Genomic DNA, 10,474 nt, shown 5'->3' with positions numbered 1-10,474 from the left:
TCCCAGTGCTTCTTAAATGAATCATCATAGTATTTGAAGTGTTTCAAAAGGCACTGTTCTCTAAACACGAAGTAAAATCGCTTACATTTCTATCATTGAGGAAAACCTCATGAATGAATTAAAACCACATAAAACGTTTTGTTTCAGTGTTCTTTAACTTCTCCCCATGAACATTACATTGTCTTTAAGTGTGATTTTGGCCTACAGAGTTCTAAACAAAAAAACATACAAAGCCACACTTAGGTAGAGATATGATGCTTGCAAATCTCAGGTAGGGAGGCAGTGCCTTCAGTCAACTCCAGGTTCCCAGAGGGCTCCAATGCTGCTGGAACCCAGAGCATGGGCAAATATGATCCAGTCTTGGATCCTGTCATGTCCCCACTGAATACCAGACCTGCTGAATGCTTACAGGGAGGCAGGGCTGGGCTGGCTGGGATGGGAGAAGAGCCCACTCCTGTCTGCAGGCAAAGGTGCCTGGGCTGCTTCTCTCAATGCTGTGGTTTTTCAGAGCCCCTAAGTGGAAATGGCAGGACCATTCCTAATGTCTCACATATCCAGGGAATCTCTGGTCAGGCTATTGTTGACTTCGGTGAGTTGGGAAGGCAGGGCAGTTCCTCCAGAGTGAGAGCTGAACCACACTCTCACCATCTCCACAAAAGACACGTGAGAGGCCTCCTCCTAAAACAGGTCCATGTAGTCCTGCAGGCTCCCACAGGCTCTCCTTGTAATTCCACCTGCTGAAGGGACAGGCATTCAGCATGGCAGGACCATCAGAGGCTATGGAATGCCCTTCTCTTCCTGCAACAATCTTCATTACTGGTAGAGAAGTACCATAGAATAATTCTATGTCCATGTGTAGTCCCGAAGAATGAGAAGATGCTGACATCTGCAAGATACAGAAATTGTCCATGTCTAGAAAATTTCTGAAAATTTCTGAGTAAACTGAGTAAACATGACCTTTTTGGGGGCCCCTCCAGCAGATGAGACTGTGCCCATCGCACTCCTACCTGCCAAGAATGAAAATTTTCTTGGTTAATTCACTGGTGCATTGTGAGAGCAGAAAACAGAGCAATTCTAAATAATAGGTGGGCAGGAAAAATCTTATAGCTATTGTAGACATAATTATATTGAAGTGCTATATGGTACATTTGTGAAATATTGGACTGCCCTAATTTTTCCTTTACCCAATTTGAAACAAACATTTAGGACAAGTTTTTCTTCCAAATTTCATATCTAGAAATGCATTATTGATTTCTAAAGCATATTACTAACCTCTGCTTTAACACTTACACTTTAGCTTTCATTTGAAGAACTCTGAAGCCAAGACAGGTACCCAATGCTTCAGGCTGCTTGTCCAAACTGTGCCACGAATATCCTATTCAACAGCAAGACTTCTGACGTACTGGGCAATCAGGAACTGCCACTTCATTTCTGTTACTTCCAGTTGCTAGCATAGTTGGGGCGTGCATAAATATATTCAGTGTATCCATGTAGATTCCCAACATTGAATTGATTGGATCATATCTGTTCTGTCCATACATTGGTGTTACCTCTGCACATTTGATTGCTTTGAGTGTCATGCAGAAGGAACATGCTGAAAAGAGTGAATCCACCACTACCACTGAGTACAGAGTAGTACCAGCCACAGTGTTAGGTGGCAGAAACATGGACCCCAGTGAAGACATAAACACAAGACCCAAGCCTAGTCCCAGGAGTGTGGTCATGTTCAAAAACTTCTTGCTGAGAGCACACATGGCCACAGTGGAGAGGCCTCCTACAATGCTGGAGGTGTACCACACAGCTCTTATGAGAAGGGGTCCCCCTAGTATAGTCAAAGGAGCCACCACTGCACCCATCACACCAGAATGAAGAAACCAAGCAAGATGCTTTGTGCCCATGTTCTGGTGATACGATATGGATTGAACTAGCATTCCAGCTCCAATCATGGCTGCAAGAGTTGCACCAACTGTCACCCAAGAGCCTCTCAGCATAAAATTCATGAGAACAGGAGATCTGGCTATTGCCAAAGCCAACAAAGCTGTTACACCAATACTTCCTGCTAAGTACATATAGGTAGAATGTATCCTATCCTTCACATACTGAGGCCAGATTACAGCCTTTTCAATAGCTCTAATCTCATTAGACATTCCCAAGCCATAGTTACGCAGCATGCCAAGACCCACAGCAACCCCTCCAGCAACAAACCACCTTCCCATCTGGTCAATTTTAAATACTTTTTCCATTGATGGTTCAAATGCTATTTCTTTGAGTTCTTGTTTTATTTTGTTTTGTTTTTTGCCAGTCCTGGGGCTTGAACTCAGGGCTTGAGCACTGTCTCTGGCTTCTTTTTGCTCAAGGCTAGCACTCTGCCACGAGCTACAGCGCCACTTCTGGCCTTTTTCTCTATATATGTGGTGCTGAGGAATCGAACCCAGGGCTTCATGTATAAGAGGCAAGCAATCTTGCCACTAGGCCATATCCCCAGCCCCTTCTTTGAGTTCTTGAGCAGTTTTCCCATGGTGCATTCCAACTCTTGTCTTGGTGGCATAGTCCCTGCTGGTTGTTAAGAGCCATTGATTCTTTGTGATAGAATTCTTCATAAGGTGGGGGGGAGGCCTTGGTGAAAGCTGGGTGGAAAACCCTAGAAGGTAGTGTCCGGAGACACACCACCCTTGCAGCTAGCATGGTGACGAACCAAGTTTACTAAGCAGATCTGAAATGCTCAGCTCCCGATGACCTCCACCACGCAGTTTCCCTTCCTGGCCTGCTGAAACGCAGATGCTGCCACTTCTTGGCTCCCCTCCCGATCCTTACTGTCTCTGAGTGCTCAGTCACTCTGACTCACTGCCTAGAACATCTGAACTCAATTGAGGTTTTCTTTAATGCAAGAATTACAAACACCAAAGTTACAAACACAGGAATTCGGACTTAGCATCTTTGCTTTTTCAATACATCCAAATTGCAAAATAGCATAGAAATCAAGTTACATCATACAAATAAACCTTTCTAACCTTTTTAAGACTTTCCAATTTTAATCCATCCTAAGGGGCAATTTTAGAAATGCCAATCAAATCATTCATTTTTTACTATCAGGTTTCCAGTGTTCATCTGAGAACAAAAGAGACAGGATAAAGAAAGGCCTCATTGGCCTGTCCTACAGAATGGGCATATACCCATCTTACTCTTCGGGGCTTGATGAATTGCCTTTGTGCCAGCTTACTCCTTTTCCACTATGACTGGACTCCTCCTTGGGGCCTGTACTTTCCACCAGGTGTGGACAGGCTAAGCTTCACTTTTGCCAGATCACCCCTCACTACTGAGGAGAGGCTCACAGGCCTGCCCCAGGTTTTTTCTGTCCTGTCCTATTGATCTCTGAATTAGAAGCCCAAGCAGTTCTTTAACAGTGATAATCAAACATTAATATCCAAATTTCTAACATTTAGTCCCAAATTTTAACAGTGGAAATAAATCTCAAGTTCCCAATGCCTTTTGCTAAACCAGAGAGCTTGATTACAGTAGTACAAATATTCTTATGCATTAAGATACCAAATTTTTCAACCTCAAAGTAGAGAAATCTTTTTAACTGTTCTTTCTCTAAAACAATGCAATATCCTTAGACTCTTGGTAATGGTCAAACTTGATAACCTTTTGAGTTTAAACTTGAGATTAAACTCACCCATTCCTGCATCATGCTGACAGTTTTAATCTTGAACATATTCAAACCCACACACGCATTCATGCAAAAGATCTGAAAGCATGCAAAATAAATAACGGCCGTACTTTTTCCAGTGGCAAGAGGTATTTTTGCCGATCTTACTCTTGCAATGACCAAAATTAAGACAAAACTTTTAACAAATGATTTTAGTATTCTCCAGTCTCATTTACCAGGGCTTGCTTGTGTTAGCAAGGCCTTTTAGCACACCAAATACTTTTCAGCTAGAGAAAGCTGGATGGGGGTTCCCTGGAGACTCAGCCCATAGACAGTACTTGACTCTAGTCTCAGCCCAAATTACTAGCGCATCTTACATATCAATTGACCCTTTAAATACCTTCAGTTGGAAGAAGGGCGGTTACCTGAGGCTGATCTCTTAGCTCACTAGGCGGCCTGACTATCTTAGGCCAATTTTAGCCAGAGCACTTCCCAGTTTCAACTTAAGTTTAGCTAGTTGTTAGTACAATGTCCTCAGCTGCCTGCACACTCCCAACTTCCTCTTACAGAAGGGGACACGGCACATTGCAGATTGATTTTTTCCCCATAAATGTGCAAATGAACAAAAACATCAGATGTACAAATTTATATTTAAAACTGGTACCAATCTCAAAGACAAGACCAGTCAAGACAAAACAGGACAAAGAAACAGAGACTATGCCTTGGATGACATGTCCGGTGTCAACAAGCAGGCCACAGGAGTGATGGAAAGACCCTGGGGCTCTGAGAAGTCTCAGAGGGATCCTCCCCTGGGGAAATTTCCATCCTCCCCAGCAATCAGCCCACGGAGGCCACCCACCAGAGGCTTTAAAATCCCAATCGGGGCAAGTGAGCGGGAAGATGGTATTCATAATATCAGGATTCATAATGGGCTGTCCATTGTCTCCCGGGACCAATTTCCGGGCTTCTACCTGGATCCTCATGCTCCTCAGAAGTGAAGATCACCTGTAAGAGCTGCTGGCAATCATCCCAGGTGGGCTGATGGTAAAAAGAACAGTATCTAAAAGGCTAATTGAATCTTTAGGGTTATCAGAAAACCGGGCATTTTGAGTTCTCCAGTTATACAGGTCACTAGTAGAAAAGGGCCAGTAGTGATGGGGCTGGTTACCGGCTTCATCAGGGGGTCGTGCAGCACACAGGGGCAGAACAAAAGTCGAGTCTGCTGGCACCTTGGGAAATCGGGAAAGCCGCCCTGTTAGTCCTCCCTCAGGTTCTCGCGGCCATTCTGCACTACAAAATTTAATTAGTTTACCTCTTTTAATTTCCACACTCAAATCTTGTGCCCTTTTTCTCATGTCACCAAAGCAGCAATATAGCAGTCCACACACCACACAGGTAACAAACAGGGATAAGGACACAAAAAACAATACACGAAACGAACGGTGTCAGCGAGGATTGGAAATGCAATTGCAGTAAAAACTCTCAAAAGGTGAAGCAGAAACTACTGGTTCGTCTGCAATTCTAAACGGATGGACAGAAATGTGGAGCCGGTGGCCCTTCCTGCTGGCCACAGCCCCATCCAGCAAAAGGTTGCTGGACTCCAGCTCCAGTGCAGATGGGACAGAGTTCCAAAAAACAAAACAAAACAAAACAAAAAAAGATGGAACAAGAAAAAGTGGAACATTGGCCTCTCACACCGCTGTGTCCCTTCAAAAAATACAAACGGGGAGGCGGGGGTAATGTGGGCCTCTCATACCACTGCATTCCTTCAAAAAAATACAAGGGGGACTTGAACCCCCAAAAGGAGGGCTTGGAATGTCTTCCAAGACTTCCAGTTGACAACCTACCAGAATGTCCGCTTAGGCCAATGCCAACTCTTAAAAATTCTGGTACCCAAATTAAAAATTGAAAGTACAAATCAGGACAGACAAACAAAAATTCATCAATCGGTGTAAGACTCTCTAGTTCTGGGGTCCTGGGGTCTGGGGGATCCCAGACGAGCCCCCATATATTATGCCCAGATTTAGGGTCCCCAAAAACCACCAAGGAGCCGATTCTGATGCAAACGAGAGTCTTTATTGCAAGCTCAAGCTTGGACTCACAACCGTCACTGGCGCAGCGGATCTGGATTGAGAGCCCTGACCCTTCAGTTAGCAGGATTTATAAAGGTAAAAGCGTAGCACGGATGTAGCGGCTTGATGCAGGGGATAGAGTAAGGAGGGTAGAGCAAATAAAAAGTTAAGCAAGCCATTTACAGAAGCAGAATTTTGGGGTCAGGTTGACCTAATAATCAAGATGGAGTCAGCTCTATTACCCACCCCCAACATTCCCTACCATGTTTCCCTAATCAAGATGGAGTCAGCTCTACAAATCCAAACAAGGGTAGGCACTGGTGGCTCAAGCCTGTAATCCTAGCTACTCAGAAGGCTGATTGAAGGATCATGTTTCAAAGCTACTCTGAGCAGGAAAATTCCATGTGCCTCTTATCTCCAATTAACCACCAAAACCAAACAAAATAAAAAATTGACTAGAGGTGTGGTTTGAGTGGTAGAGCACTAGACGAGCAAAAATGTTTGGGGATGGCACCTATGTCCTGAGTTCTAGCACAAGGATTGGCCCCCTAAATCTCCCCCACAAAGAAAAGGATAGACGAACACTAGCCTAAAAGCCAAAAGTTCAATCCCTAGCACCCCTTCCACACATACAAAGACTGAAATACAAGCAATGACAAAAACATGCTGGGTAAATCTAAACAAGCCTTTGTTATAAAACAACAACTATATAATAACTAGTTACAGATTTTTAAAAGACCAGTTCTAAGTTTCAAACTGAGTCTCTTGTTTCAAACCATATATCTCTTGTGAAGCAGGGGATCTAGCACTTGAGCCCTCTCCCTTAGCCCTTGTCCTTCATCAATTTGAACATATCAACCCACTGCCTCTGGATTAGAACACAATTGATGAGGAAGAAGACCTTATAGGAAATGATGATGCTTTCTTTTACCTCATAGAGGTTAGTAAATGCTGGTAACTCCTAGTGGAAATAGAGATTAACCAGAAGTTGCTCATATTTCTACAAAATGAAGTGGGAGAGAATGGAGAGAGGCCCTGTGACCCAGTGACCTCAATGCAGTGAATCCTGCATCAAAAGAAAGAAATGTGCATGTAAATGACAGAAATTCACAGAAGGCAGAGAAAAGCAGCCTGCACCTGGCTTCACCTGACTTCTCAGTCTGGGCCCAGGGATTAATCCTTCTTGGTCATATTTGTCACAATGTATCCTTTCTTACCAATGCCTCCTATGCCTCATAACTTTCCCTGACATTCCTCCCCCCTTTTTTTTGTTTTATTTTCTTTATATTCAGCGGGCTTCTCATCTTTAGCCACTGCTCAATTTTTTATTTTTGTGTTGAGTGTGTATGTGTGTGTGTGTGTGTGTGTGTGTGTGTGTGTGTGTGTTTAAGTTCTAGGGCTGGAACTCAGAGCATAGCTAGTTTGTCCTTTGTTTGGTTTGTTCTTTTTTTTTTTTTTTCTCAAGGCTAGTAGGTTCTACTACTTGAGACATGATCAATTCCTTTCTTTCTTTCTTTCTTTCCTCCTTTTATTGTTTGATTTTTTTTCTTATTTATTGTCAAAGTGATGTACATAGAGGTTACAGTTTCATATGTTAGGCATTGGATACATTTCTTGTACTGTTTGTTACCTCCTCCCTCATTCCCCTCTCCCCCTCCCCTTCCCCTCTCCCCCCATTGAGTTGTTCAGTTGGTTTACACCAAACAGTTTTGTAAGTATTGCTTTTGTAGTCATTTGTCTTTTTATCCTGTGTCTTTCAATTTTGGTATTCCCTTTCACTTTCCTAATTCTAATACCAGTATATACAGTTTCCAATGTACTCAGATAAGATACAGTGATAGTGCAGGTACAACCACAGGAAGGGGATACAAGAGGATCATCAACAATAGAAGCCTTTTTTTTTTTTTTTTTGGTACTGGTTAATGGGGAATAAAAATTTCCTGAAAAGCGGAGGCAATACAGAGTGGCCCGAAATTTGAGGATCCAGTTCAAAGCCAGCCTGTGCAGGAAAGTCCCTGAGATCCTTATCTCCAATTAACAACCCACAGGCAGAAAGTAGCACAGCTATAGCCATAAGCAAAATCCCTAAATTCAAGCCCACCACTTAGTAAAACAAGTAAAACACGTCTTCCGGACTCTCCTGCCCAGGCTAGCTTTCAACTGCTATTCCAGATTTCAGCAACCTGAGAAGGTAGGATTTCAGATGTGAGTCATGATTTAAAAATCTTTCATTGGCTGTTCTCTTTCACATTCCTTTAAAAAAGAAACATTTTATTGTTTCTTTAAAAAAAAAAACAAAAAACTGTTGGGCTGGGAGTATGGCCTAGTGACAAGAGTGCTTGCCTCCTACACATGAAGCTCTCAGTTCGGTTCCCCAGCACCACATATATGGAAAACGGCCAGAGGGGGCGCTGTGGCAGAGTGCTAGCCTTGAGCAAGAAGAGGCCAGGGACAGTGCTCAGGCCCTGAGTCCAAGGCCCAGGACTGGCCAAAAAAAACAAAACAAAACAAAACTGTTGTTGTTAGGTTCTTAGGGCCTATCCACTGAGGCTCAGTTTTTCTTTTTTTCCTCTAGAAACCAGCTCTACAACTTGGAACACAAGTTGACTACTGCCTGTTTTTTATTGGTTATCCTAGGGCCTGGTCACTGGGTTTTTTTTTTTTTTTTTTTTTTTTCTGGTTTGTTTCGGGTTTAATTTTCTAGAAATTTGGGTGCTGGTTGTAAGGGCTTGAAATTAAGGCCTGGTGACTCTTCCTGAAGCTGTTTGTTTTTCTCAAGGGTGGCTGTCGCTACTACTTGAGCCACAGCTCAATCCTTCCTTCCTTCCTTCCTTCCTTCCTTCCTTCCTTCCTTCCTTCCTTCCTTCCTTCCTTTCTTTCTTTCTTTCTTTCTTTCTTTCTTTCTTTCTTTCTTTCTTTTTCTTTCTTTCATCCTTCCTTCCTTCCTTTCCCTCCTCCTCCTCCTCCCCCTCCCCCTCCCCCTCCCCTCCCCCTCCCCCTCCCCCTCCCCCTCCCCCTCCCCCTCCCCCTCCTCCCCCCCCCTCCTCCTCCTCCTCCTCCTCCTCCTTGTTTAATAAGAGGTAGAGACTCATGAGAAGCAGGATTCAGGTTCGAAGCCACCCTGGGCAGGAAAGTCCATGAGACTTTTATCCAAGAGCCAAGACCACCAGGAGCCAAGAAGTAGTAAAGCTCTAAGCTTGAGCGAAATATCAAAAGTTCAAGCCCCAGGACTGACACACACAAAAGCAAGTGTAATGGACTTGCCTGCCCAGGCGAACTGTGAACTGTTATCCTTAGATTTCAGCCTCCTCAGTAGCTAGGATCACATGCATGAGTCATTACTTTAAAATCTTTCATTGGTTCCTCTCTTCTTTTTCCCTGTTTTCATTCATTTTATTATTCTCTTTATTTTTCCTTTATTTATTTTTGCCAGTCCTGGGGCTTGAACTCAGGCCTGGACACTATTCCTGGGCTTGAAATCTGGGCAGGCCACTGTGGCTCAGTATCCCTCCCCCATGTTCCCTCCCTCCCTGGCTCAATATTAGCAGGCTCTCCAACCTGGTCCACAGCCCAACTTCTGGCTTTTTTGAGGGTGGGTGTGGGTCATAGGGCTTAAAATCAGGGCCTAGCTATGGACATTAGTGGTTATTTGTTTGTTGTTGGTTTCCCTCCCTCCCAACTGTGCTGGTCCTAGGGCTTGAACTCAGGGCCTGGCTGCTTATCCTGGGCTTCCAATCATGGCTGAGCCACTGTATCTGAATTTGGTTTTTGTTTGCTTATTTTTCCTTAATCCTAGCCAGGTCCCTTACCTTGAGCCACAGCTGAAGTTTTTGTTTGTTTCTTTGTGCTGTTCCTAGGGCTTGAACGCAGTGCCTGGCCCATGTTTTTTTGTTTGTTTGTTTGTTTGTTTTGGCCAGTCCTGGGCCTTGGACTCAGGGCCTGAGCACTGTCCCTGGCTTCTTTTTGCTCAAGGCTAGCACTCTGCCACTTGAGCCATAGTGCCACTTCTGGCCATTTTCTGTATATGTGGTGCTGGGGAATCGAACCCAGGGCTTCATGTATACAAGGCAAGCACTCTTGCCACTAGGCCATACCCCCAGCCCCCCTGGCCCATGTTTTTATTGCAGGCTCTAGATCAGAGCCACAGCTCAACATATGGCTTCTTTTTTCTTGGTGGTTTATAGGAGGTAAGAGTCTTGTGGGAACATGGGAACACAGGCTGTGAAATCTGAGGAGTGCAGTTCAAAGTCGCCCAGGCAGAAAAGTCTCTGAGACTTTTATCTCCAATTTACTATCAAGAGCCAGGAAGCCTCAAGCAAATCACCACAGTGCAAGCCCCAGGACTGGCACAGTGAAAACCAAGTGTCATGGACTTTCCTGCCTGGACTGACTGCAAACAGCAATCCTCAGGTGTTAGCTGCCTCAGTGCTAGGATTACAGGCATGAGCCGCAACTTAGACATCTTCCATTGGCCTGCCCCCTACACACACACACAAACACACACGTGATTTAGTAATCAGCTGGGTACATCTAAACCCAATCAAATCAGTCCCAATTAAGTTCATCCTCAAGATTAACCATCCCAGATGTCAACTTCATTTGCCTCCAGATTTACCTTCCTTGTTCTCTCACAGCTCACCTATCACTTTTTCACTCTTAGACTATTTTGTGTGCATGTGTACATGTGTGCACATGTGCTGATACTGTGGCTTGAAATGCTCTAGGAGGTGTCCCTTAGCTTTTGTGTTCAAGA

The 10,474-nt window shown here is 44.1% G+C and overlaps 1 pseudogene; it reads right to left on the bottom strand.

Moving 5' to 3' along the window:
* Positions 1-574: 574 nt before the first annotated feature.
* Positions 575-2,700, bottom strand: LOC125360131 (annotated as a pseudogene).
* Positions 2,701-10,474: the final 7,774 nt, after the last annotated feature.

This window comes from Perognathus longimembris, chromosome 11 (assembly GCF_023159225.1).
Source record: "Perognathus longimembris pacificus isolate PPM17 chromosome 11, ASM2315922v1, whole genome shotgun sequence".
In the NCBI taxonomy this organism is placed as follows: Eukaryota; Metazoa; Chordata; class Mammalia; order Rodentia; family Heteromyidae; genus Perognathus; species Perognathus longimembris.
Note: the sequence above shows the minus strand (reverse complement) of the source record. Positions and strands in the feature narration are given on the sequence as shown.